Raw genomic sequence first — 27,494 nt, 5'->3', positions numbered from 1 at the left:
CTTGGTGCTCAAGCTGGGTATCAGGCCTGAGCCTCTGAGGTGGGAGAGCTGAGTTCAGGACATTGGAGCACCAGAGACTTCCCAGCCTCACATTATATCAATTGGCAACAGCTCTCCCAGAGGTCCCCGTCTCAAGGTTAAGACCCAGCTCCACTCAACAACCAGCAAGCTCCACTGCTGGACACCGCATGCCAAACAACTAGCAAGACAGAAACACAACCCCAACCATTAGTAGAGAGGCTACCTAAAAAAATACTAAGTTCATAGACACCCCAAAACACACTACTAGACGCAGTCCTGCCCACCAGAAAGAAAAGATCCAGCCTCATCTGCCAGAACAGAGGCACCTGTCCCCTCCACCAGAAAGCCTACAAAACCCACTGAAACAACCTTACCCATTGGGGGCAGACACCAAAAACAACAGGAACTATGAACCTGCAGCCTGCAAAAAGGAGACCCCAAACATAGTAAGTTAAGCAAAATAAGAAGACAGAGAAATGTGCAGCAGATAAAGCAGCAAAATAAAAACCCATCAGACCAAACAAATGAAGAGGAAATAGGCAGTCTACCTGAAAAAGAATTCAGAGTAATGATAGAAAAGATGATCCAAAATCTTGGAAATAGAATGGAGAAAATACAAGAAACGTTTACCAAGGACCTAGAACAACTTAAGAGCAACCAACAATGATGAACAACACAATAAATGAAATTAAAAATTCTCTAGAAGGAATCAATAGCACAATAACGGAGCCAAAAGAAAGAATAAGTGACATGGAAGAAATAAGAGTGGGAATAACTACTGCAGAGCAGAATAAAGAGAAAAGAATGAAAAGAATTGAGGACAGTCTCAGAGACCACTGGGAAAACATTAAATGCACCAACATTCAAATTATTGGGGTCCCAGAAGAAGAAGAGAAAAAGAAAGGGACTGAGAAAATATTTGAAGAGATTATAGTTGAAAACGTCCATAATATGGGAAAGGAAATAGTCAATCAAGTCCAGTAAGTGCAAAGAGTCCCATACAGGATAAATCCAAGGAAAAATACACCAAGACACATATTAATCAAACTATCAAAAATTAAATACAAAGAAAAAATATTAAAAGCAGCAAGGATAAAAGCAACAAATAACATACAAGGGAATCCCCATAAGGTTAGCAGCTGATCTTTCAGCAGAAACTCTGCAAGCCAGAATGGAGTGGCAGGACATATATAAAGTGATGAAAGGGAAAAACCTACAACCAAGATGACTCTACCCAGCAAGGTTCTCATTCAGATTCGACAGAGAAATTAAAACCTTTACAGACAAGCAAAAGATAAGAGAATTCAGCACCACCAAACCAGCCTTACAACAAATGGTAAAGGAACTTCTCTAGGCAGGAAACACAAGAGAAGGGAAAGACCTACAAAAACAAACCCAAAACAATTAAGAAAATGGTAATAGGAACATACATATCAATAGCTACCTTAAATGAAAATGGATTAAATACTCCAACCAAAAGACATAGACTGGCTGAATGGATACAAAAACAAGACCCGTATATATATACTGTCTACAACAGACCCACTTCAGACCTAGAGACTCATACAGACCGAAAGTGAGGGGATGGAAAAAGATATTCCATGCAAATGGATATCAAAAGAAAGCTGGAGTAGCAATTCTCATATCAGATAAAATAGACTTTAAAATAAAGACTATTACAAGAGACAAAGAAGGACACTACATAATGATCAAGGGATCGATCCAAGAAGAAGATATAACAATTGTAAATATTTAGGCACCCAACATAGGAGCACCTCAATGCATAAGGCAAATGTTAACAGCCATAAAAGGGGAAATCGACAGTAACACAATAATAGTAGGGGAGTTTAACACCCCACTTTCACCAATGGGCAGAACATCCAAAATGAAAAGAAATAAGGAAACACAAGCTTTAAATGACACATTAAACAAGATGGATTTAATTGATATTTATAGGACATTCCATCCAAAAACAATAGAATAAACTTTCTTCTCAAGTGTTCATGCAACATTCTCCAGGATAGATTTTATCTTGGGTCACAAATCAAGCCTTGGTAAATTTAAGAAAATTTAATTTGTATCAAGTATCTTTTTCGACCAAAATGCTCTGAGATTAGATATCAATTACAGGGGAAAAAACTGGAAAAAATACAAACACATGGAGGCTAAACAATACACTACTAAATAACCAAGAGATCACTGAAGAAATAAAAGAGGAAATCAAAAAATACCTGGAAAAATGACAATGAAAACATGACACCCCAAAACCTATGGACTGCAGCAAAAGCAGTTCTAAGAGGGAAGTTTATATCAATACAATCCTAGCTCAAGAAACAAGAAAACTCTCAAATCAACCAGCTAACCTTATACCTAAAGCAATTAGAGAAAGAACAAAAAAACCCCAAAGTTATCAGAAGAAAAGAAATCGTAAAGATCAGATCAGAAATAAATGAAAATGGAAGGAAACAATAGCAAAGATCAAGAAAACTAAAAGCTGATTCTTTGAGAAGATAAACAAAATTGATAAACCATTAGCCAGACTCAACAAGAAAAAAAGGGAGAAGACTCTAATCAACAGAATTAGAAATGAGAAAGGGGAAGTCACAACTGATACTGCAGAAATACAAAAGATCATGAGAGACTACTACAAGCAACTCTCTGCCAATAAATTGGACAACCTGGAGGAAATGCACAATTTTTTAGAAAAGCACAACCATCTGAGAATGAACCAGGAAGAAATAGAAAATATAAACAGACCAATCACAAACACTGAAATTGAAATTGTGATTAAAAATCATCCAACAATAAAAAGCCCAGGACCAGATGGATTCACAGGCGAATTCTATCAAACATTTAGAGAAGAGCTAACAACTGTCCTTTTCAAACTCTTTGAAAATATAGCAAAGGGAGGAACACTCCCAAATTCATTATACTAGGCCACCATCACCTTGATACCAAAACCAGACAAAGTTTTTACAAAACAGAAAACTACAGGCCAATATCACTGATGAACATAGATGCAAAAATCTTCAACAAAGTACTAGCAAACGGAATCCAGCAGCACATTAAAAGGATCATACCGTGATCAAGTGGAGTTTATCCCAGGAATGCAAGGATTCCGCAATATACACAAATCAATCAATGTGATACACCATATTAACAACTTGAAGGATAAAAACCATATGATAATCTCAATAGATGCAGAAAAAGCATTTGACAAAATTCAACACCCATTTATGATAAAAAACCTTCCAGAAAGTAAGCATAGAGGGAACTTATCTCAACATAATAAAGGCCATATATGACAAACCCACAGACAACATCATTCTCAATGGTGAAAAACTGAAAGAAATTTCCACTAACATCAGGAACAAGACAAGGTTGCCCACTCTCACCACTATTATTCAACATAGTTTTGGAAGTTTTAGCCACAGCAATCAGAGGAGAAAAAGAAATAAAAAGAATCCAAATCAGAAAAGAGGAAGCAAAACTGTCACTGTTTGCAGATGACATGATACTATACATAGAGAATCCTAAAGATGCCACCAGAAAACTACTAGAGCTAATCAATGAATTTGGTAAAGTAGCAGGATGCAAAATTAATGCACAGAAATCTCTTGCATTTCTATACACTACTGATGAAAAATCTGAAAGAGAAATTAAGGAAAAACTCCCATTAACCATTGCAACAAAAAGAATAAAATACCTAGGAATAAACCTACCTAGGAAGACAAAAGACCTGTATGCAGAAAACTATAAGACACTGATGGAAGAAATTAAAGATGATACAAACAGATGGAGATATATACCATGTTCTTGGATTGGAAGAATCAACATTGTGAAAATGATTATACTACCCAAAACAATCTACAGATTCAAGGCAATCCCTATCAAATTACCAATGGCATTTTTCACAGAACTAGAAAAAATTTTTTCACAATTTGTATGGAAACACAAAAGACCCCGAATAGCCAAAGCAATCTTGAGAAAGAAAAACGGAGCTGTAGGGATCAGTCTCCCTGACTTCAGACTATACAAAGCTTCAGTAATCAAGACAGTATGGTACTGGCACAAAAACAGAAATATAAATCAATGGAACAAGATAGAAAGCCCAGAGATAAACCCATGCACATATGGTCACCTTATCTTTCATAAAGTAGGCAAGAATATGCAATGGACAAAAGAAAACCTCTTCAATAAGTGGTGTTAGGAAAACTGGACAGCTACATGTAAAAGAATGAAATTAGAACACTCCTTAACACCATACACACAAAAAAAAACCTCAAAATGGATTAGAGACCTAAATGTAAGGCCAGACACTAGAAAACTCTTAGAGGAAAATATAGGCAGACCACTCTATGACATAAATTACAGCAAGATCCTTTTTTCCCACCTCTGAGAAATAGAAATAAAAACGAAAGTAAACAAATGGGACCTAATGAAACTTAAAAGCTTTTACACAGCAAAGGAAACCATAAACAAATGACAAGACAACCATCAGAATGGGAGAAAATATTTGCAAACGAAGAATCTGACACAGGATTTATCTCCCAAATATACAAGCAGCTCATGCAGCTCAATATGAAAAAAACAAGCAAACCCAATCCAAAAATGGACAGAAGACCTACGTAGACATTTCTCCAAAGCAGATCTACAGATTGCTAACAAACACATGAAAGGATGCTCAACATCACTAAACATTAGAGAAATGCAAATCGAAACTACAATGAGGTATCATCTCACAAAGGTCAGAATGGCTATCAAAAAATTTACAAACAATAAATGCTGGAGAGGGTGTGGAGCAAAGGGAACCCTCTTGCACTGTTGGTGGGAATGTAAATTAATACAGCCACTATGGAGAACAGTATGGAGTTTCCTTAAAAAACTAAAAATAGAACTACCATATGACCCAGCAATCTCTCTACTGGGCATATACCCTGAGAAAACCATAATTCAAATAGAGTCATGTACCACAAAGTTCATTGCATCACTATTTACAATAGCCAGGGCATGGAAGCAACCTAAGTGTCCATTGACAGATGAATGGATAAAGAAGATGTGGCACATATATACAATGGAATATTACTCAGCCATAAAAAGAAATGAAATTGAGTTATCTGTAGTGAGGTGGATGGAACTAAGGTCAGTCATACAGAGTGAAGGAAGTCAGAAAGATTAAAACAAATACCATATACTAACACATATATATGGAATGTAAAAAAAAAAAAAAAATGGTTTTGACGAACCTTGGGGCAGCACAGGAAGAAAGACCCAGAAGTAGAGAATGGACTTGAGGACATGGGGAGAGGGAAGGGTAAGCTGGGATGAAGTGAGAGAGTGACATGGACATATATACACTACCAAATGTAAACTAGCTAGTGGGAAGCAGCTGCATAACACAGGGAGATCAGCTTGGTGCTTTGTGACCACCTAGAGAGGTGGGATACAGAGGGTGGGGGGGAGACACAAGAGTGAGGGGATATGGGGATATATTTATACGTATAGCTGATTCACTTTGTTATACAGCAGAAACTAACACAACAGTGTAAAACAATTATACTCCAATAAAGATGTTAAAAAAATGTTGAAAAAGCATTTCAGCAAATTAAGCTGGGATGATTCTGTTCTGTACAATTAAATTACTCCTGTTTCTCCATCTATACTCACCCCAACTCTCTGTCATTGTCCTAGGGCACAGCAAAGAAAACTCACTTGCTCATTGGACCATATTTTCTTCCTGTTGACAAAGGTGGGATTCATTAGGCACTTAATTGTATTTCTGAGACTATGGTTGTCTTTATAGGCTGTGATAAAAGGTTATGATGCTCTTACAGCGATGAAATTACAGACTTGAGATGCAGCATTCATTTACTCGTTTTTGTGGTTCTCAGTCGACAAAGATTATTTTTTTCCAGGCCAGTAGCAGAACAGTAAAGAGGTCAATATTGTGATACATTCTTGAATAACATTTATTTTTACATTCAGTCACTCAGAAAACTACTGTTGACTGGCTTCTTTAAGCCAAGCATTGGGCTGGATCTGACTGAGGATGTAACGTTATGTCAGGGTACACTCAAGGGGAAATAGAACATTGATAACTGTTATAAGAACTAGAAAGTGACCAGCACTGGGTGTAGTGATTGGGAAACAGATGGACCCTGTTACATTGCAATGGCAGTGATGGCAGGAAACGCAATGGTCCTGAATATTAGTAGTAGTAGTAGTAGTAATAGTATTAGTAGTAGTATTTTACTAAGATCATACACATTTTAACTGGAAAAAAGAGTAAAAAAGACCATTTCAAGCTGTGAATATCAGGGAAGAATTCAGATAGAGGGTCATGTGAACTGAACTTGGAAGATAAGACTTCTATGATAAAGGAAGGGTTGAATAGGGAGTTTTAGCAAAATGGGCAAAAATGTGTAAGTCACTGAGATGAAAAAGTGTGTGTCTCATGGACCCAATACTGAGTTCCTCAATGTGATGACGGCAATGGCCTTGAAGGCAGAGGCTTGAAGGAGGGAAATGGGAGGGCACTAGAACCAGGCTGGATGCCCATGAACTCCAGGCTGAGGAGCTTAAATTAGGGCCTGGAAGTAGTAGGGAGCCATTGAGGACTCTAGTAGCCCGTGTGATGAGCTGCCCAGGACCCCATTCAGCAGGAGACTTGCCAAGGAGGGCTGTAAACAGAGATTCTCCAGCCATCAGCCCTTCCAGGGGTTGCCTCAACTGCAGGTGTTACCAAAGCAAACTTGGGTGTGCTTGCCCACGTGCAGTAAGCCAATCTACTGACACTGGGTTGTGGTGAAGGAAAGTGCAGTGTTTATTGCAGGTGCCAAGTAAGGAGTCCAGGCAGTTAGTGCTTAAAAGACCTGAACTCCCCACTGGGTTTCAGGGAAAGGTTTTTAAAGACAATGTGAAGGAGGAGGTTGCAGTGTATGTGATCAGCTTTTGGACATTCTTCTGATTGGTTGGTGGTGAGGTAACCAGGAGTCAACATCCTCAACCTTCTGGTTCCAACTAGTCTAGAATCTACATGCTTGTGGGCAGCATGCAGTTAACTTCTCCCAACTTGTGGGGATTTCAGTGTTTGCAAAACAACTCAAAGGACATAGCTCAGAATATTATCTATAGCCTTTGAGAAGGAACTAAACTATCATTATTTTGTCTTGCTTGACTATTTTCCTTAGCTTCTGCATTTTCTCACTTCTCTGATTAAATTTACTCTTTGGAACTCAGAGAATAAGGCCTCGGAGGCTAAAGTTTTTCTACAAGGAAAAGGCAGGAGGAGGACATGGGTGAAGTGGTGTCTGTCCAGGGAAGGCCCCACAGGGTCCTACTTGGTTACACAGGGAAATTCTTTGCCCAGCATTGGTGACTGACCAGGGTGGGGATTAAAAGGTCTGGCCACTCAATGCCCTGGGAGGTAACTCTCAAGGGCCATTCTAGACCCAGAGCTCCCAGGGGTCCACCAAGGCTGCATTGGACCTGCTCACATCTCAGCCTCTCCCTGCATTCTCTCCTGCTCCCCCACCTCCACAGGCACAGATCCTAAAGGCCGCCCCTAATAAACATCCTGCACCCTAGACTTCACCTCAGAGCTTGCTTCCCAGTGGGCCTGACCTGCTGCAAATGTTTAGAGCTGAGGTGCAACATGATTAGAAGTTTTATAAAGAAATATTAAAGTGGCAATGAGGAGTGGGATTATGAGGGTTATGAGCATGAGATTTACCTCTTAAATCTGACAAGAGGTAATGAGATGCCACATGAGGGTAATGTGCAAAAAAGAATCAAACAGGAGGAATATGCCAAAATTGAATCCTCAGAAGGCTCTGTGACTGGTTTGGAGAAAAGAGGGGAGGATCTGGAAGTGTTCAACTTGTGTGCTAGAAACGGTGCCATCAGGAGAAAATGAGAAACAGAGGAAAGGACAGGGCAGGGATGTGAGGGCGCCACAGCAGTCACGGTGATCTAGCAATGCTGGAGGCACATCCGCAAGCAGGTGTCTGTTAGTCAGTGGAACAAGGAGGCTAAAACGGGAAGGAGAATAAGGCAGAGACAAAAAATAAGAGTGCTATTCTCAAAAATGATAATATTTGATTTTACAGAAAAGGGAGCAACACGTGTGAGAGAAGACCAGCTCTTTCGGGATTTTTGCGTTTAGGAAGCAGAAGGAGGAAGAAGGGCAGGAAAAGAAAAGGACTGGGAGAGCCAGTGTCCCAGAAGCCAGGAGGGCAAATGAGATCCACGGTATCTAACGAGGAGGCTGCAGACAGATGCATCAACCAGGTGCATGACAGGCAGGACCAGGTTGGTGCCTGGAGAGGACGGTAACTGCAGAAAATGTGTAGGGACATCGGGAAGGGGTCAGGATAACGGGGACAAGAGCTGCTGCTGACAGTGAGGAGTAAAGGTGTTTGGCAGTCAGACTTGTAGAAGGTTTGAGGGAAGATTCTATTATAGAAGGAGGAGGAGAAATTAATTCTTCAAACCTCCACTGCACAGCAAAGCAGTAAGAGAAATAACAAGCGCCCCTCCTTCTCAGAGCCTCCCCCTCCCACAAGTTAAAAGGGAGATCTGCTGGGGTGGGAGCCAAGGTTGGGTGCAGGTGCCAGGGCCCTGGGTGCCCTGGTAGGTGGAGGCCGTGCTGGGCCAGGGGAAGGAGAACCATTCAGGGACAAAATTTGGAGTTTGTCAAAGGAGAGATTTGGAGCCACCACTGAGGATCGAGTAATTGGCGAGGAGAGGAAGAGAATTCAGGGAGATGTTGCAGTGGCTGTGACTTCCCTTGTAGAGACGGAATTCATAGAGAGATGTGAATAAAGTTTAGAATCCCTTTAAAATTCATTCTGTCTGATGTGACTAAGCCAAGATCACATGCGGGTCTCACCACTCAGCCTCCAGGATGCTTGCCAAAATGCTTCATCTCTTTAAGCCCCATTTCCTCATCTACATAATGGATAGGGTGACACTACCTTCTGCTGAGTAAACCAGGCAGCAAAGGCAGAGCAACTAGTACAGCAAAAAGTCTACTTTCTCCTGCCCCTCCTCAAGGATTTACTTGCTGTGATTCTCCCCCAGGCTTGTAGAGAAATTATTTCTAGAATTGCTCATAGGTTCATACAATTTAAATGTCTTTATCGTTGATCATGTAGATCAACAACATAATTATATGCAAAGATTCATGGTTAACACATACATCCCTTTGGCCACCCGTCCACAATAAATGGCTCCTGTTAGCTCCCTGGCTACTCAGCTCTCAGCCTGTACTTCTTCAGTTTCTCTTTCTCAAAGAATTTGAAATCTAACGTGCACACAGAGTGTACATTCCATTCGTGTGGAGCCAGATGATATCCAGAAACTGAACATACCTGTGTAGCAAGCACTCAATGGCAAAACAGAGCAGGGCCAGCACCCCAGAAGTCCCCTCATGTCTCCCTCAGCCAGTGACCGCCATCTCCCATAGGGGTTCTAACAACACATATGACCTTTGTCCGATTTTCTACTTCATATAATTGGAACCACACCATATGTCATCTTTTTTCTCAGGCTCCCTTTGCTCAACAGTTGGTTTGCAAGATTCATACTTTGCAATAAATCATACTTTGGACAGAATAGGCCTGTTTTAGTGGTGAACCTTCAGTATTTACTAAGCTCTTCTAATTTGTTAGAACCCAAACTCCAAATTCTGTCTGCCTCATGATGGGTAGCAGCTGGCATATTTGCTTCAATATTTCAACCTTTCAACTCTAGCTATGTCCTTGGAGATCCCCTCCAAAGTTGGTGGTTAGCCGATGCTTTAAGAGTTTATAAGTAGATTTGTGGACACTCCTTCTTTCTTTATCTCCTTTCTGGGATGCCAATCTTCAATTTTCAGCTCCTCTGATAGTCCTAATCTCCTTCCTTTTGCATCGCATGCCGTCATGGCCATCACTTTCTGCTTGACCACTAATTTCTCAACTCTGTCCTCACTGAAAAGTCTCTTCAGGGGAACACATCATTTCCTTCTTTCAATGGTCAAATCATCTCAGTATTCTTCTTGGTTCACTTTCAAGTACTTACAAATAGTTGGGTTTTTAAAATATTTGTTCAGACTTTATTGTTTTTATCTGCTGTAGGGTGTGTCTAATGCAGATCACTGCACTGTGAAATTGGAATCCTCCGGGTCATTATTTCTAACCTGCCTCTTGAACAGTTTCTTCGAGATGACTCATATTCTTCAACTCACAAGTCCATGCGGCATCTTTTCTCCCCCATATGCCTTCAGTAAATATCAAAATTACACAAACCACTTATCTACTTATTCTTTAATTTAATTAACACATACTAAGTGCCTAAATGAGTCAAAAACTGTCTGAAATTATGAAGCTATAAAAGTGAGCGAGTCAGACACACTGTTGGCACATGAGGCTTACTTTTCTTTGAACTCATCCCTTACTTGATCTAATCATAAAGTTTTGTTGATTCAAGTTGAAAGAACTCTGAAGTTGGCCCACATTTTTATACTCTCATACCTGTTTAATTCTGAGCATTGTTGTATCTTGTGTAGACACTGAAAATGTCTTCTCTAAACCTCTAATCCCCTCTCTTCTTTCCCAAAGTGATCTTTCTAGAGATAAATAACACCATACTACTTCCATTTTCTAAATCATTCAATTACTCTCCATTATTGACTTAAGGATAAAATTAAATAATTAGTTGATCTATAAAAGTCTATGTGATTTAGTCCTTTCCTGCCTATCTTTCTGGCTCCATTTTCGTTGTGTTTTTTTTTTTTCTTTTATAAATTTATTTATTTTATTTTTGGCTGCGTTGGGTCTTCGTTGCTGCATGTGGGCTTTTCTCTAGTTGTGGCGAGCGGGGGCTACTCTTCTTTGCTGTGCACGGGCTTCTCATTGCGGTGGCTCCTCTTGTTGCGGAGCACGGGCTCTAGAACGCAGGCTCCATAGTTGTGGCGCACGGGCTTAGTTGCTCCACGACGTGTGGGATCTTCCCTGACCAGGGCTCGAACCCGTGTTCCCTGCACAGGAGGATTCTTAACCATTTCGCCACCAGGGAAGCCCCCTCATTGTTTTTTTTTACAAGCATTTTATACCAATCATATTTAGTTAGACTTTACCAAGAACAACACGCTTTCTATTATTTTTGAAAAACATTTCTTATATTTGCACATTCTTTTCCCTGTTATTGGAAAGCTTTTTATCCATAACAATAGTTCACTATGTGTTTACCTTCTAAAATTGTTTTTCAAATTTCAACTCATAGTCTTTCTTTTTTGAACAACCAACCCCTCCCCTAAGTGAAATAATCTAGACTAAATGAGGGCTTCAGTCACATGCTATGCATTCTCCACCATAGCCTGGCCCTCTTACCTAGCGTCTCCTGGTTTATCTTCCAAAACAGAAAAATATCCAAGCACTGCATCACTTTCATTTCTCTTTCTTTTGCAGATAGCACAGAGCCTGGTCCATTCCCTAATTCATTGTTAAGGAAATAGAAAATTGGTATAGAACACAGAAAGGCCCTTGACAAATGTATCAGTCTCATCCAATTACTAGTTTTGATTTATTCATAAATAAGACACAGAATTAGTTTCAAAATATTTACCTGCCAGGTCATTTTTATTTCTCTTTATGTTGGAATTTGCTGTGAGGTGATTTTTACATTTCTTTCAAGATTATCTGTCTTGGAGTCGAGCTGAGCCTAGCCGAGTGGGGCGGCTGACAGCCCCTGCCGGAGCCTGCGAGCTCCCCGGGGCACTCCTGGCCAAGGCCTGCAGGGGGCCACTCTGCGCGGGCACGGCACCCTGGGGAGCAGGCATCTCAGGGTCCAGACCCTCACAGGGTGCCAGAGCCAGTTGGGGATGTGATGCATCCCCATTCCCCCGACCCTTAGGCACAGCTTCTCAGGCCGCCCCAGGCCGGGGGGTGTTGGGTTTGCCTGACACGAAGGCCCCTGCATTCAGAATTCATGCAGCCCTGGAGAGAAGTCTGGGGAAAGATTTATCTACATTTTGCTTATATACAGCTGTACCTCCCCCATGTTTCCAAGGAGTGCATCTTGAAGTCTTCTAGGATCTCCGGAGTGAAACTCACTGTGGTCAAGACTCTAACTTGGAGGGACCAGTATACAGCAAACAGCAATATTTCAACAGAGCAGATTGTTGTACAGGCTGGACAGATTCAGCAGCAGGTCCAGGGACAGCCATTAATGGTACACGTCAGTGGAGGCCAGTCAATCACATCAACTGGCCAACCCATCATGGTCCAGGTCAAACCATCATGCAAGTACCTGTATCTGGGACACAGGGTTTGCAGCAGATACAGTTGGTCCCACCTGGACAGATCCAGATCCAGGGTGAGCAGGCTATGCAGGTGCAGGGCCAGAAGGGCCAGACCCAGCAGATCATCATCCAGCAGCCCCACAGAGCCATCACCGCTGGCCAGATGCAGATGCAACAGCAGATTGCTGTTCACGGGCAGCAAATGGCACAAACTGCCGAAGGGCAGACCATCGTCTATCAGCCAGTTAATGCAGATGGCACCATTCTCCAGCAAGGCATGATCACCAAACCTGCAGCCAGTTTGGCAGGAGCACAGATTGTCCAGACCAGAGCCAATGCCAACACAACCAGCAGTGGGCAAGGGACTGTCATTGTGACACTACCAGTGGCAGGCAATGTGGTCAGTTCAGGAGGGGTGGTCGTGACGGTGCCTGGTGCTGGCTCTGTGCCTGCAATCCAGAGCGTCCCTCTCCCTGGGGCAGAGATGCTTGAAGAAGAGCCTCCCTATGTGAATGCCAAACAGCAGCACCATATACTTAAGAGGGGGCAAGGCCGGGCTAAATTAGAGGCAGAAGGGAAAATTCCAAAGGAAAGAAGGAAATACCTGCATGAGTCTCGGCACCGTCATGCCATGGCACGGAAGCGTGGTGAAGGTGGACGATTTTTCTCTCTAAAGGAAAAAGATAGTCCCCAAATGCAGGATCCAAATCAAGCAGATGAAGAGGCTATGACACAGATAATCCGAGTGTCCTAACCCCAGGCCATGTGATGGAGCTGATCAAGGTCATGTTCCTCGCACTATTGCCCACTGTTCCAAGGAAACTGATCAACTCTTCCAATGGGACACTGACGATTACGTTCTGCCCTTTTCTACAGGACAGAAACCACTTAGCTTTTAATAAGTGGCTCAATATTATAATTGCAAGGATGTCTGGCAAATTGAAGTTGCGAGCCTTTGTCTCACCCTTTCAGTCAGGACTTACTTCAGACTGTTGGTGACATTGACATTTCATGGATTGGGATGATGCAGGGGACCCATGCCAGCCCAGCAGTACCACACCTAGCACTTAATGTTGACTGGTGATGCCAGCCAGCCATCTCAGCAGAGGAGAATGACTTTCTCAACCTAAACTGCAATCAGGGAAGCTGCAGCCCACTCCTTCCCATGGATTCCAAACAGCACCCATCCCTCTGATGGGGGATCTCAGGCTGACTAATGGACACTTTGTATTCAGAGATGGTTTCTAGGCAAGGAAGCTCCATCTCATGATATGGAAACAATAAAGTCTCTGAGATACATTCATCTAATCTATGGTAATAATAAGAATCTCTTCTACCCAGATGATAGGTTGGTATTTTTGGACTCCAGCCAAGAAAAAGCTAACTCTGGGGATAGACTGATAAAGGACTCAAGCACTAAAAATATAAATTGCTGAATCTCTTAGCTTTGACAAGTTGTGGTCTGCTTGTCTGTTGACAGGTCATATGGACTGTAGTTCTTGCTGTGGTTACTTTTAAGACAATTTAGAGTATACTGGACCTTGACACTGCCTTTCCTAAGTAGAGAACAAAATTATAGAACTTCTGTGCTGAAGTGCTGAGGGTGTTTGTAGTAACTCCTTGACAGAGCAAAACTAGAGGTTTTCAATCATAGGCTTTGTGACAGCATTTGGGGAATAGAAAGGTTCATGTTTGTTTCAGTCTAGAAGGACAAAGAGTAGTATATATACTCTCATGTTGTCATGTAACACGATTCGCCAGTGGACGAATGCCTGGGATGGATCATTAAGATGAAAAGAATAATTTACATTTATACTATAACCTTTTAACAAGCACAGAAAGGGAAAAGTCTGAGATTTGGTCCTTGACAATTTCTGGAAAGTACTGTTCAATCAAGCTATCCTGGACATATTCCATGTTGCCTGCTAGAGCCTGAGGTGGATGTTGGCTTCACTCCTGCACTTCGTGCTGGCCCTGGAGAGTGAACATTCTCATTCTTCCCAAGGCAGCTTATTCTTTGGTGCTAGTTTCCATTTGTTTCCCCTTTTCTCCATAGACCTTGTGCGGAAAGGTTTTCACATTGCATCCATGTTCTAGGGATAAACTGTGGACTGGAAATAGAGATTCCTGCGGAGTCAGGAACAGGGCCACAACTCCCAGAGTGGGTTGTGCCTCAGTCATCTGCTTCTTTTCTAGATGTGGAACCCTGGGAGAACTAAGATGATATTTCAGAAGAGTTGCTGTTTTCTTGGAAACAAAGAAGGAAAACATAATTCTTTTGAAGAACATTTGGGTTTGATTTAAATACCAAGAGTAGAGATGGGCTCTTTCTTTGATTTCGCTCAAACCCTCTAAAGAAAACATCACAAAGGGAAATCATTGTAATGGTACAAGAGGTACAGAGCTATGCAAAGAAAGCAGGAAGTGAAGTAGCTCCCTAGTACCTTGAATCTAGTCATCTGTCCTGGCTTGCAGATGTTAGGAGGGGTTGACCTGTAGACTCACTAGAAACTTCTGGCTCTTTATGTGAGTTTCAGGTGTTAACTCTATTCAGTAAGCCCCAAGTTCTTCAGATGATAGATTACTAAAAGCAATGAAGAGTTTATATCTTTTGGTTTGTTTAGGAATCTTCAAGATGCAGAGTTCAGAAAGAAATTCCTCAGACCTAATTTCTAGTACTTAAGCCAACAGCATTTCTAAAATGCTATTTATTTGTATCTGTAAGTTTGTACATAGTAATACCAACCTCATATTGTTGCGGATTTTTTTTTTCATGAGTTTGAGTTTGGTTTTATTTGAAATGAAATGCTTCAGTTGTCATTTTGTCATTGCCATTTCAGGTAGCTCATGGCCCTTTTACTGTGGTAATTTTAACACATAATAACCCACAAAGTGGGGGTGAGGTTTGGATTTTTTTGTTACTAGAAGTTCTTTTATTCATTTGTCCTTGTGACTGTAGTGATGGCTTCAGAGATGCAAAAAGGGTGAATGGATGAGTGAATAACTGTTTTAATGCATAGTTATTTCACTTCTTGAGTGTTTTTTGTTTTTTTTTTTGCAGGATAATTGTAAATGTATATATTTTAATTGCACTGGTACACTGAACATGTCAGTGTCTATATGACTGGACCAACAGCACTATTCTGGCTAATTGGTGCCTGATAATAATGTCTTGATTTTCCTTTGGAGCTCAACTATACATAAGATTTTTTTCCCCTCAGCTGTAGGGGGAGCACAGGTGATTAATCACTGATGTCATTTCAATTGTTATTTTTTAAAATCAATTTATCAAATGCTTTAAAAAAAAGATTATCTATCTTCCTGGGGTTTATTGGCAACAAAACAAAACAAAACAAAACAAAAATGCAGTCATGTGTTACTTCATCAGGAAGTATTAATTGTAATCAGACTTGCAGGAATATTCCTCAGATGGGCCATAGGAAGGATGTAATTTGCTGATGTTAATTATTCCCTATCCACCTTCTTTTCCTGCTTAAGTGATCCTTTCAATTACACCTTTCCACAAATGCATTAATCTTCCAGTAGGTTTCATTTTAACGTTTTCTCCATTCATGATGTGAGCAGAATTTAGAGCTGAGAAGGAACGTAGAAATCATCTCAAATAGTATTTCTTAAACTTAAAAATATAAACCCCGTGGACACATGGTTGTGTGCCGGTGGGGCAGGAGGGCGGGGGCATCTGAAAAGTGATAAGGAAAATCTCTGTGAAATATCCATTTTCCCCAAAGTTTGTGGGGCAGGAAGTCAAGTAATTTTGTTTGCAACTAACTTAAAAATCATCTTATATTTTAAATAATGTATATATTATGAATTAGAATGCCAAATGCATATTAGTTAATCAAAACATTTCAAAGAAGTCTGAATTTGCTTTGGTTAATTTAGTAGGACATCTTCCATCATCCATTCATTCCTCTATGGCCTTAGGTATTTGAATGAAAGGGTTTGAGAAACAGTACTCTCCCCGCTTTTGCAAAGATTAAAACATGCTCAAGGCGGTGTAAATTAGTGGGTGTCCTTCAGTGCTTTCACGACCGAGTCCAACCCTCTCTCCACTTCGGTCTGCTCATTCTTGATTAGTCAGGCATTCTCTAACTACTGTGGTACAGGGCAAGCTGTTTTTTCCTCTCACGCTCTATTCCTGCACCTCACACCGCACCAGGGACCCACTCATGGTGCTACATCCCTATTTCATACTAGAGAAAATTCTGGCTCAGAGAAATTTAAGATTGGGGGAAAGATTAAAATGTTAACGTAGAGCTAAGATCCAAACAACTCATCTAATTCCAAATCCCACACCTTTTCCAGACCGCTTCCTCATCACAACTAAAATCCTTCAACAGAAACAGTAACCAGCAAGCTCTCGGTTTACACCACAAGACTCCAGTATTCATTGCAAGAGGAACTACCACGGGTGACTGATTGAGCGAAGTGCCTACATCATCCTCCGCCCTGGCCACAACAGCTCTACTCACAGGTGACAGGTGGCACCTGGATTTGCATACTCTATACCCACAAATGCCAGATGAATATTTCCTGTTGAAATGAAGGGCATCTGGCATTCTTTTACTTTCTTTTTTGGACCTTGGAATACCATCCCCTGACTTTGCCTTAAAGGCTTTCTCTCTAATCCATGGGAATAGGATAAACATGAAGTCTTCGGAGAATTCTGAGATGGAATATGTTTAAAATAATTGATTAAGGACTTCCCTGGCGGTCCAGCAGTTAAGACTCCACGCTTCCACTGCAGGGGGTGTGAGTTTGATCCCGGGTCGGGTAACTAAGATCCCACATGCCGTGCAGTGCAGCCAAATATAAAAAAATAAATAAAAATAATAATTGATTAAACTGGCAATTAAAAATCTGTAAAATATTCTTTGTTTTACTTAATTCCTCAAAAAATCCTCATCCTTATGTAGCAATAGATCTTTATTAAATTAACAAATTCCTTAAAGGATAGTTTAATTTGCAATTATGAATTCATTTCTCTTGCTTAATATTGTAAAACATAACAATCTCTCCTAAACACATGCTAATAGTTAGCTTTAAAATTGCAATGATAATCTGCTTAATAAGCCCAAGTGCTGGGTGAACTGACAGTTATATTCCTGAAGAGGGTAAGTACGATCAGCTCCGCACAGGCAATCACATAACTTTTAGAAGTTGTGGAAATGCTATAAATGCAAAGAACATTTTATTTAATCTGCATGATCTAGAAAGTCCAGTCATTTGTCTAAAGCAGATTTTTTTGGGGATGTGCCAAATGTGGAGCTTCAGGGAGTTGGGCTGTTGTCAGGAGGAACTCACAGACCATTCTGTGGACAAGGGACCCTGGGGAAACCCAGGAGGACAAATATGTCATGCTCTGTTGGTATAGCTCACAGAGACAAGTATCACATGCCATTTATTTCTCCAATTAGATCTATCTAGGTCTGCCATCAAATAGGAACTTTATCTCCTGAATTATAGAGAGCGCGGCTTTCTGAATCATTCAGGTTACACTTCTCAGGAGGAAGCAGAGACCATGGCTCAAGTCTTAGAAAAGTTTCCTAGATTTTACTGATGGAGTGTGGTCTTGTGTGTTTAGAATAATATAGCTCTCATCTTCATTGCTTTGTGTCACTGGATTGGATGAAGTCAACTTAGAAAAGAGTGTGGATATAGCAGAGAATATGATTTTGAACTGATCCCTGGGACTCCAGGAGAAGCAACAAGCAAAGGACACCAAAAAAAGGAACATCTAATTTGGCAGGAAGAAAGCCCAAAGAGAACGTGGCATTACCCAAGCTGAAACCAGACTGCACTTCAGGATGGAAAGTGTAGGCAGTTGCTTCAAATGCTGGTAAGAGGTTGAATACAATTTGCAAAGAGAAGTGGTCTTTGGCTTAAGAAAGTAAAAGCCACTGTGTTTTGGACAAAAATAGTTTGGGATAAATGGAAGAAATTTTAATAGGTAGAAGAAGCAATATGAATTGAGGAAGTATAGACACTCAGGTGGGAAGCTTTCCTGTGAACAGAGAGCAAAGCAATAGCAGGACCTGCAGGGAACCAGGGAGGGTCCAAACCCCTTCAATTTGATGTGCCTTCTGTCCTGCAGGTTGGAGTTCTTAGGGTCTCTGTCTATATCGTCCTTGACTTCACATAGCTTTCATCCAAATAGGAAATATTTATTGATGCATTTGAATAAATAAAACAGAGAATGTGAAAAATTAACTAAATGGATAACATTTCACCGACTATTTCTAAGGGGAGGTGGGGAAGGGCGTGCTGAGGAAGTTTTCTAGGGGATATAGCACTGAAGGTGGGCCCTGGGGAGCTGGTCAAGTTGTACCACAGGAGGATGTGATAGGGAAGGGAGAGGGCTGGAGCAGCTACAGCACATTTGCTTGGTTTGCCTCAAGCAGGAGAGCATTTGAGGGGAAACAGAGGAAGTGGAGATGGACAAGCACAAAAGCAGCCAGATCATGGGCAGCTTTGAATGCCCACATGGGGATTCATACTCAGGAGTACCGACAACGAAGAGTATCTCCAGCAATAAAACGACGATGATCAAAGTCCGTATTTTAGTGGCTTGAATAAGCATTAAGAACATATAAGTTTGGTGACCAGCCTGCGAATTTTGAGCTTTATGAAAATTGTCAAGAACAAGACCTTTTGATGTAGTATCTTAGGCTGGGGACTGGAATCACACCGCTTGGGTTTATATTCTGTTTCCTCCTATTACTACCTGTGTTGACTTACTGGGCAAATTCCCCACATCCTCAACACCTTATGCAGTAAATTATAAATACCCAAAGAGGTGTTAACTACTGTAATTACAACATCCCTCCCAAATCCTTAAAGATATCCATCCATTACCTCCAAGATGGGTCAGTGAGGGCTAAGGTTCACAGAGCCTTGTTGCAGGAGAATTGGGCAAAATAATAGAGGTCAGAGTGAGAATAGTATTGCAGGTCCTAATAAGGAATTAGGGCTAAATTCTATGGGTAACGAGGAACCATTGTGATTATTTTCAGAGAGGAAGTGACACTATCAGAAGTGGTTTTTATGCAACAAACCTGTAAGCAGAGGGTAGCATAGAAAGAATCTATTCACTCAGGGATTCTTCCAACAAACATACATTGTGCACTTGCTGTGGTAAGGGCTGGATTTACAGAAATAAATAAAACAAACACGATCTCTGCCTCATGGACCTCACAGTTTATCAAGATTGAGGTAATAGAGACTGAGGTTAGGGACACTAATGCATGGACTTTTGAAATAGTGAAGTTGAGAGGGGCAGTGGGTCTGAGCCATACAGTGAGTTAGAATGCAAAGAAGGGATGGGAATGTATCAAATAGTAAACAACTCCCGCCATAAAACAGTTATAACAAACACATATACAATAGATAGATAGACAGTGCATCTGTCTCTGTGTGTGTGTGTGTGTGTGTGCATATGTGTGTGTATACAGTAGTGCTCTAACAAGGCAAAAGTGCCCAGGACCCATTGAATTCATAATGTGGCCTCCATCCTCTGTGTCATTTGTTTTGTGACTTAAACAAGCAAATGCATTTAAACAGGAAACTGTCTGGGGCAAACCCAGAATATTGGACTTTGTCCTAGAGTGTACACAATTAGACCCATTAAAACAGGGAAGTGAGCTAATGAACCCTGACTCTCAAAGTAATTGACTCTCTTCGCACTGCTGACTTGTTAGAACCATGGATGCTTGAAGACTCTCATGTTCAGGATGGGATGAAAGAATCACATCTTTCTGTTGTCTCTAATCCTCACCTCCCAGTACTCTCATTCGTGTGATAACCTGTCCTTGGGTGTGGGCTGGAGCCAGTGTCTAGCTTCCAAGGAAGAGAATATGGCAAAAGTGATAGATGTTCCTTGTGAGGTTGGGTCATCTTGGACTGGCCTCTCTCACTCTGAGGAAGGGCAGGTGCCATGTCATGAGGTGCCCCATGGAGGGGCGCACAAGGCAAGTACCTGAGGGAGGCCACCAGCAAACATCCAGCAGGGAAATAAGACCCTCTGGCCAACAACAGGGGTGACCTGAATCCTGCTGACAAACACACAAGTGAGCTTGAAATAGGACCCTCCCCACACAAGCCCTCACAAGAGACCACAGCCCTAGCCAGCACCTAAATCATGCCTTTTGAGAAACTCTGAATCAGAGTCACTCAGCTAAGCATGACTTGATTCCTGATTCACAAAAAAACTCAATAAGATAATAGGCATGTATTGCTTTAAGCCACTAAATTTGGGAGGTCATTTGTTATGCAGTGATAGCTAATTAATACATCACCCCATGTCACCTTCAGGATGAAAACCAGAGTCAAGTCTCAGCATAACCCACTGCTGGAGGAAGTAGCTTAAATGACAAAGACATTTCACCCCTAGAGAAGCATATGTGAAAGTGAATTTTGAGGCTCATGTACTTGTGTGGAGAAATCAGAACATAAGTCTGGATCAGGAGAATATAACGGCATGTGATATATCACTCAGGACGTGGAATTCAAAGTTCCAACCAGGACCCCTGGCACTGATCTTATTGTACCACTGGAATGGCTCCTTGAAACTGGGACACAATATCAACCTATAACAAAAGAAGATGACATTCTGGATCTGTCTTAACATGGCATTGAGTAAAGGATGAAGACATTCCAGTGGAACCTGACCTTCCAGGGACTGTGTGATCATAGCTGCCCACCAATATCTAAGTCTCTTCAAAGAAACTGAGCCATACAGGCAAGTGGACGTAGCAATCCACTGTTTCATGAAAATGTTGTATTTGGAATAAGGTCCACGCAAGTCTGGGAATAATAAGTAAATTTCATTAACAGGTAGTCCAGAGGCCCAGGGTATTGCCTTCTTTTGCACTGACACCTCTGCTTCAACAGACACTTATCTGGGGAGATTTTCAATGCCCACCTGACCTACTCACAGATGTCTTGACATAATACGTTGGTGTCAGTGGAAGATGGACACTGACACATTAAAACCATGCTCAGCGGTGGCCCTAAAGCTAAGGGCAATCCTCCCAGAGACAGTGTCCAGAGAGGTTCACATGAATCTGGCTAAGCTCTGTAAATGCAGAGTCCTGGGCAGCGATTAAAGTCATGGCTAGTTGGTGAGAGACAAGAAAGGAGCACAGGTCAAAGATCAGTGACAGGAAGGGCTGGGGAAGTCACTGAAAGGACTGAACGGTGGGAATATCTTTCGGAGCTTCCTTGCCCAGCAGTAACAGGAAATAGGTCATCGCAGGATCATTGCAGCTACGGTGGCCAACCAAGAACAAAGCAACTGATTGCCTGCCACCTCTCCTTTCAGGAAAGAAGTGAGGACTCTTCGCAAAAATGGAGGCCTGAGTGGCATTACCGGCACCAGCTGTCCTGGAGGCCACCAGCAGACTGGGGAGCGGTGTGGTGTACACCCAGCCGTGCAGCAACCCCTCGGGCCTCTGCGCATGCACCAGGCCGTCCCTGGAGGATCGTGACCGCAGCTCACCCGGCTCCTGCTTAGACCGCCGGCGGCCCCTGAGCACCCAGCTCTGCACCCGCGTGTGCAAGCTCGCAAGCACACGGGTTAAGCCTCTCCTAGGGTGTAACTCATGGGAGAGGGCAGTGGTGGACAGGCTTTCCCAGGGTTCTCCCCTGGAGGGGTCCCCAATCCTCTGCCACCTCCTCCTCGCTTCACTCTCGCCTCCGCGGGACTGACCTCCTTAAATAAAGAGGCAGTACCTGCTCCTTACTCCTGGGCACCTTCTCTGGGGAACCCAGGCTGGGAAACCCCAGTGCCCACCCCCTTTCCCGCCATAAGTCACCGTCTAGCACATGCCATGTGTTCCTTCCCTCCTGCTACTTGTCTACTCTGAAATTATGCGTTCATTTCCTTGATGACGGAGACTAGCGTTCATGGACCTTGTGTTCTCAGTGCCCAGAACAGCTTCTGACGTATCGTTGGCGGTCAGTAACGTGTGCTGAAGGAACAGATAAGTCCTCCAACAGCCACCGGAGATTAGGGCTCAAAGGCAGCTCCAGAGTCCCATCCACTCTCTCTTTCAGGAGGCCAGGAAGGTGACATACAGGTGACACATCAGATGACCCCAGATGTTCTGCTCTGAGATCCTGCAGTTCCAATTAGCTCCACCCACCCCCACTCCCCACTCCTGTTGACCCTGACTCTTCTTTCCCTAGAATGAGCTGCCTGGCCCCTGTGGATACTTAATTACAAATGACCTGCCAGGGCTCACTGTTTTGATGAGAAGCTGTTGGTCCCCAGAGGCTCATACAGACTCCAGCTTAGTGGGAAAACTTGTCATAAACTTTGGAATTGCTTCAGCACCAGCTTAACAATCAAGGGGGAAAAGAAAACTATGTTTAAACACTTTCATTTAAATAATGTTAAATATTAAGTGATTTGCCTCTAACTGATAAATGATTAATAAATTTCCCTTTCCAGAGTGGTTTTAATAATGCAACTGAAAATCTCTACTTGCACCTTAAAATAAGTTACTTTCAAGTGGAAGATAGACAATAGTTATTTTGCAAGCACAGATGTCTCCTGACATAACCAGATGGTCAAATCCCCAAAGTCCTCCCAACTCAGGCAGAATTTCCAAAGGATTACCAGGAAAATAGAGAGTTGACCCCAAGAAAAGAACCTCAAAAGGACCTTACTGAAAACATTCCTGTTCGTCCCAGCAAAGGCAGGATGATCCCCAAATCCCCGCGGCCTTCCACTTTGGGCTCTCTCCTGGGAAGCTGCCCAAGATTGGTCTCTGGAAATGGCCGGTTGCTGCCTGCCCTTGGTAAGGCTGCCTTTTGGCTCCCATTTGGAGACCAAATGGGGACTTATGCTACCTTACTACAAAGCTTTGTCCATTCTGGGAAGAGAATAATTCTTTATAGAGGGGTAACTGTGGATGGCTGATCTGACCGGTAGACCTGCCTGGGGCTGAGGTCCCCAGTTCTACCCTCTGAAGCACAGCTTCTTTGTAGAATGGAGATGGAAAGAACAAAGTCACAGGATGGTAGTAAAAATTAAACATGACCCTCGTCTTCCAAAATCTTTTTTTAAAATTATCATACTGAGTGAAGTAAGTCAGACAGAGAAAGACAAATATCATATCATATTGCTTATATGCAGAATCTAAAAAAAAAAAATGTTACAAATGAACTTATTTACAAAACAGAAACAGACTTACAGACTTAGAACAAACTTATGGTTACCAGGGGGAAGGGTAGGGGTGAGGGATAGATTGGGAGTTTGGGATTGACATGTACACACTGCTATATTTAAAATAAAATGCCTTTCCATGAAAAAATAAATAAATACATTTATTTTATTGAAGTATAGTTGATTTACAATGGTGTGTTAGTTTCAGGTGTACAGCAAAGTGATTCAGTTTTATATATGTATATATATATATGTATGTATATATATATATATATATATATTCGTTTTCAGATTCTTGCCCATTATAGGTTATTACAAGATGTTGACTACAGTTCCCTGTGCTATACAGTAGGTCCTTGTTGTTTATTTTATATACAGTAGTGTGATTCTGTTAATCCCAAACTCCTAATTTATCCCTCCTCCCACCCTCCCTTTCCCCTTTGGTAACCATAAGTTTGTTTTTTATGTCTATGAGTCTGTTTCTGTCATATAAATAAGTTTGTTTGTATCATGTTTTTAGATTCCATGTATAAGTGATAGCATATACTTCACTTAGTATGATCATCTCTAGGTCCATCCATGTTGCTGCAAATTCACCTTCCAAAATCTCAGGTGCTATCCAAATGTAAGTCTTCTTGCTTGACTATCACCTAACTCTAAAGGGAGACAGGAATCTGCTTCAGACTCAAGTCCTAGCTCTTCATTTTCCTTTCTGAGCTCAGTTTCCACATCTGTGAAATGCGGTTAACAACAGCACCTAGCCTATAGTCTACAGCAGTGTTTTTAGAATGAGGTTAACTACTAAGTACAAAGTGCTTGTAAGTGCCTGGCAGTGCCTGGCACAGAGAAGCACCACACAAGTGTCTGTTGTTATCATTATGGAACAATTGAAAAACTTCTCAATGTTTTATTCAAAACAAAAAAAATCCTTCAAAAGGATTGTTCCAAAGCACATTTCATTCTGTGAATCTAAAGAATAGCTCTTTAATCTCACTCTGATGCCAAATTTTCCAAGCATCTCCATGACCTTCCTGTAACTATAAGAGTTCTGGAATCAAAAGAAAAGTAGCAGGACCTCGTGGGATGTATCCCTTGTATCTTGTTCTCACTCCAGCCTCTTTCCCCAAACTCACAGCGCAACCCCAGCTACCCTCTACCTCAAACATAAAGTAAAGCGTTTACATACCCCAGAAAATGCACTACTCTCCTGTGTCTCTCTGCCTTCATCTACGCTGCCCTCTCTGCCTGGATTATTCCTCTCCCCAACAGCAGCCTCCAAAATAGTCCTTAATTAAAATTCTGCTCAGTCATGACTCCACAATGAAAGCTTTTCTCATGTCTTCCTCTGAATTAGTGCCCCGAGTCTGTAGACACCACTATAATTTCTTCAGAGAATGTATCTCACTATTATATTTTTTTAGCATTGTTATCTTTATTTATTTGTTCTATTTCTCCATGGCATATAAAGCAAGCAAAGACTGCTTTCTTTGCTATTATCTTTCCTGTGCACTGAAATCATAATGAGGGTACATTATAAGATTTCAGTTTATTATGATTGAATATACCATCACATCAGTGCTGGGTTCAGTTTTCTACAACATGATACCTCAAAATAAGGTAGAAGTATGTTTCTGTATTTCACAAAACAAAGTTCAGAGATGATCTGCCCAGGGTTGTTTTGGAGGTTCCACAATCAGCAGTGGCTCAGAGTTCTTCTGTCTTTCTGCTCCATCATCCCAGAACATGGCATGGGTTTCCAAGGTGACTTCATAGCCCAAGATGGCTGTGGGTGCTCAGCCATCATGACTGCATTCCTCTGAGCAGGAAGGACATCGCCTTATACCTTTATGGCAATTTCCAAGAATTCTTACACATTTTCCCTAACGTTTATCCGGCAAAACCTTTTCCATGGTCACACCAGCAGCAACTGAGTCTGGGAGAAGATGGGACTGATTTTGTACCAGAGTAAAAGCGTGGTTATCTTAACTGAAGAATGTGTAACTGATACAGGAAGCAGCTAGTAGTCAATGTCACGCGACTGACTTAGCACGTCACTTAGATTATTTGCCTACAGGAGTCTTACCTTCAAGACTGTGAGGACCTTGAGGACACTATTTTTAGTATCAGGAGAGTCTAATTCAACACCTTGGCACCTAGGAGACATTCTGTTTACTGAAGGAGTGATTAAAGATGAATAAATAATTTAATCAACAAACAGATGTTTGAAATTTAAAAACAGACACTTCGCAAGTGCCCTTCAGCATTCTCATTCTACTTGAGCTTTTTTCAATGATCAAATCTAATATTTATTACCATGGAAAGTTTAACAAATTGCTTAACAGGAGATCTGAGACTATTCTGACATTTTAAATGAGAGAGATTTTTTTCTTTGCCAACATTACAGGGCTATAAATTTTCATTAGTTAAGTTTGCCCATTCCCTAATGTGAATGTGGTGTTTTTTCCTTTGCGAAGGTTAATTGTGTTTTCAAATATCTACTTTTCTCCTAACTCGCAGAGTACAATATTTCAACTTAGTGACCTCATTCTTTTCCATATTTTACTAGCATTTATTCTAATCTTGTTACTGAGAGTTGAACATAATGTTCCCAAATCTAACTCAGCTGCTTTCAAACGATATTGACTTAAATTTATTTTGAAATTCTAAAGCTTTTGCAAGAATATGCTATTTCCTTTCGAATATAAACAGGTGCATTTTATTGAAACTCTCAGCTATAAATAAAATGGTGAAGGCAAGGCATAGATTCTTCTGAATCTTTAGGTTTTGAAAAACGCAAGTGTAGAGTGCTAAATTTCAAACACATTTTGGTTTGAAATTAATTGCTGATTTAGATCCCAGGGCTTTTATCATCTGTGCATATTTAGCTAAAAATGCACTTGGAAATGTGACAAATTTCATGCATCATTAAGCACTATAAATAATTAATAGTTGATTATTTTCTCTTTTAAGATGGCCTCATTTATAATTCTGCCTCAGTGATGAGATTGGCCTTTAGGTTAAAATGAAGTTGCATTTCTATTTAGAAAAGAGTTCTTTACTTAGATAGGATAATAAATGGCACTGTCAAGCTTTATGCTTTGTAAAGGGCGAAAGGCTTAGCCAATGTTATATAAACATTAAGTGAAAACATCAATAATGATTGTAATAATGCAGTGTTCAAATTGGTGTTTTTAGTGGCTGACCCCTGGGACCCTTTGCCAAGCCACTGATTGTAACTTATAAACAAGGCCCACCCCATGCCCAGTGTTCTCTCGCTGAGCCGGATGAGAGCAGTGGCCACGATGAAACCAGGCCACAGAGAGGACCACCCTTCCACCTGCCGTCCATCCACAAGAGGCTTGATTTCCTTTCGATGCAGCTTCCTGCCTGGAGAGTTGAGCAGGATCTGGAGAACTTATAGAGCAGGCTTTTGCTGAAAGGGGTTGAGATTCTTCAGATGGTGAACACAATTCTCCAGTTTAATGATAAACTTTCTAAGTTGTATCCACCTTGAAAGGAGTCTTCAGTAAAATACCATGTAAGCTTTTGTGACTAGTTGAGTTCATAGTTCAGAGAAAAGGACAAGAAAGTAAGTTATTCCTGCAAAGAAATCCTGATGTCACAGTGCACATATAGCTAAATAAGATTTTAGGAAGCCACAAACACAAGTTCACTCCTCTCCACAATTAGGCATTAAGCAAAGCTTCCATTTACGCAAGACACTAACCTCAGATGTGGGTCCCCCAAGTCCCCAAGACAAAAGGTCAAAACACAATTCAGAACAGCCAGACCAACCTTCCACTAGTTTAACTAAAATAAAATGTTGCTCACTAGTCTGACCTCTAGTTCATCTCATAAAGAACCTACCCATCACCCATCACCCTTTAACTGAATCTGAAAGTACGGTGTCCAACATGGGCTGCTTCAGGAAACATCATAGGTGCTCAGCTGGGCTGTGGTAACTGGGGTCCACACAACCAGCAGAGAAACTTGGCCTGGAAT

At 41.4% G+C, this 27,494-nt stretch overlaps 1 long non-coding RNA gene and 1 pseudogene across 2 annotated transcripts in view; both read left to right on the top strand.

Annotated features, from left to right (window-relative positions):
• Nucleotides 1–27,494, top strand: part of LOC309632139 — a 151,759-nt gene that overhangs the window by 48,460 nt on the left and 75,805 nt on the right. The gene's annotated exons all lie outside the window — the stretch shown is intronic.
• LOC309632131 (nuclear transcription factor Y subunit alpha pseudogene) lies at nt 4,787–19,717 on the top strand (annotated as a pseudogene). The gene has a single exon. The product of its transcript is annotated as a nuclear transcription factor Y subunit alpha pseudogene (transcript).

The sequence above is a fragment of the Balaenoptera borealis genome (assembly GCF_965194805.1).
Source record: "Balaenoptera borealis genome assembly, chromosome: 7".
In the NCBI taxonomy this organism is placed as follows: domain Eukaryota; kingdom Metazoa; phylum Chordata; class Mammalia; order Artiodactyla; family Balaenopteridae; genus Balaenoptera; species Balaenoptera borealis.
The sequence above is the reverse complement of the archived record's forward strand: the minus strand, read 5'-3'. Positions and strand labels throughout refer to the sequence as shown.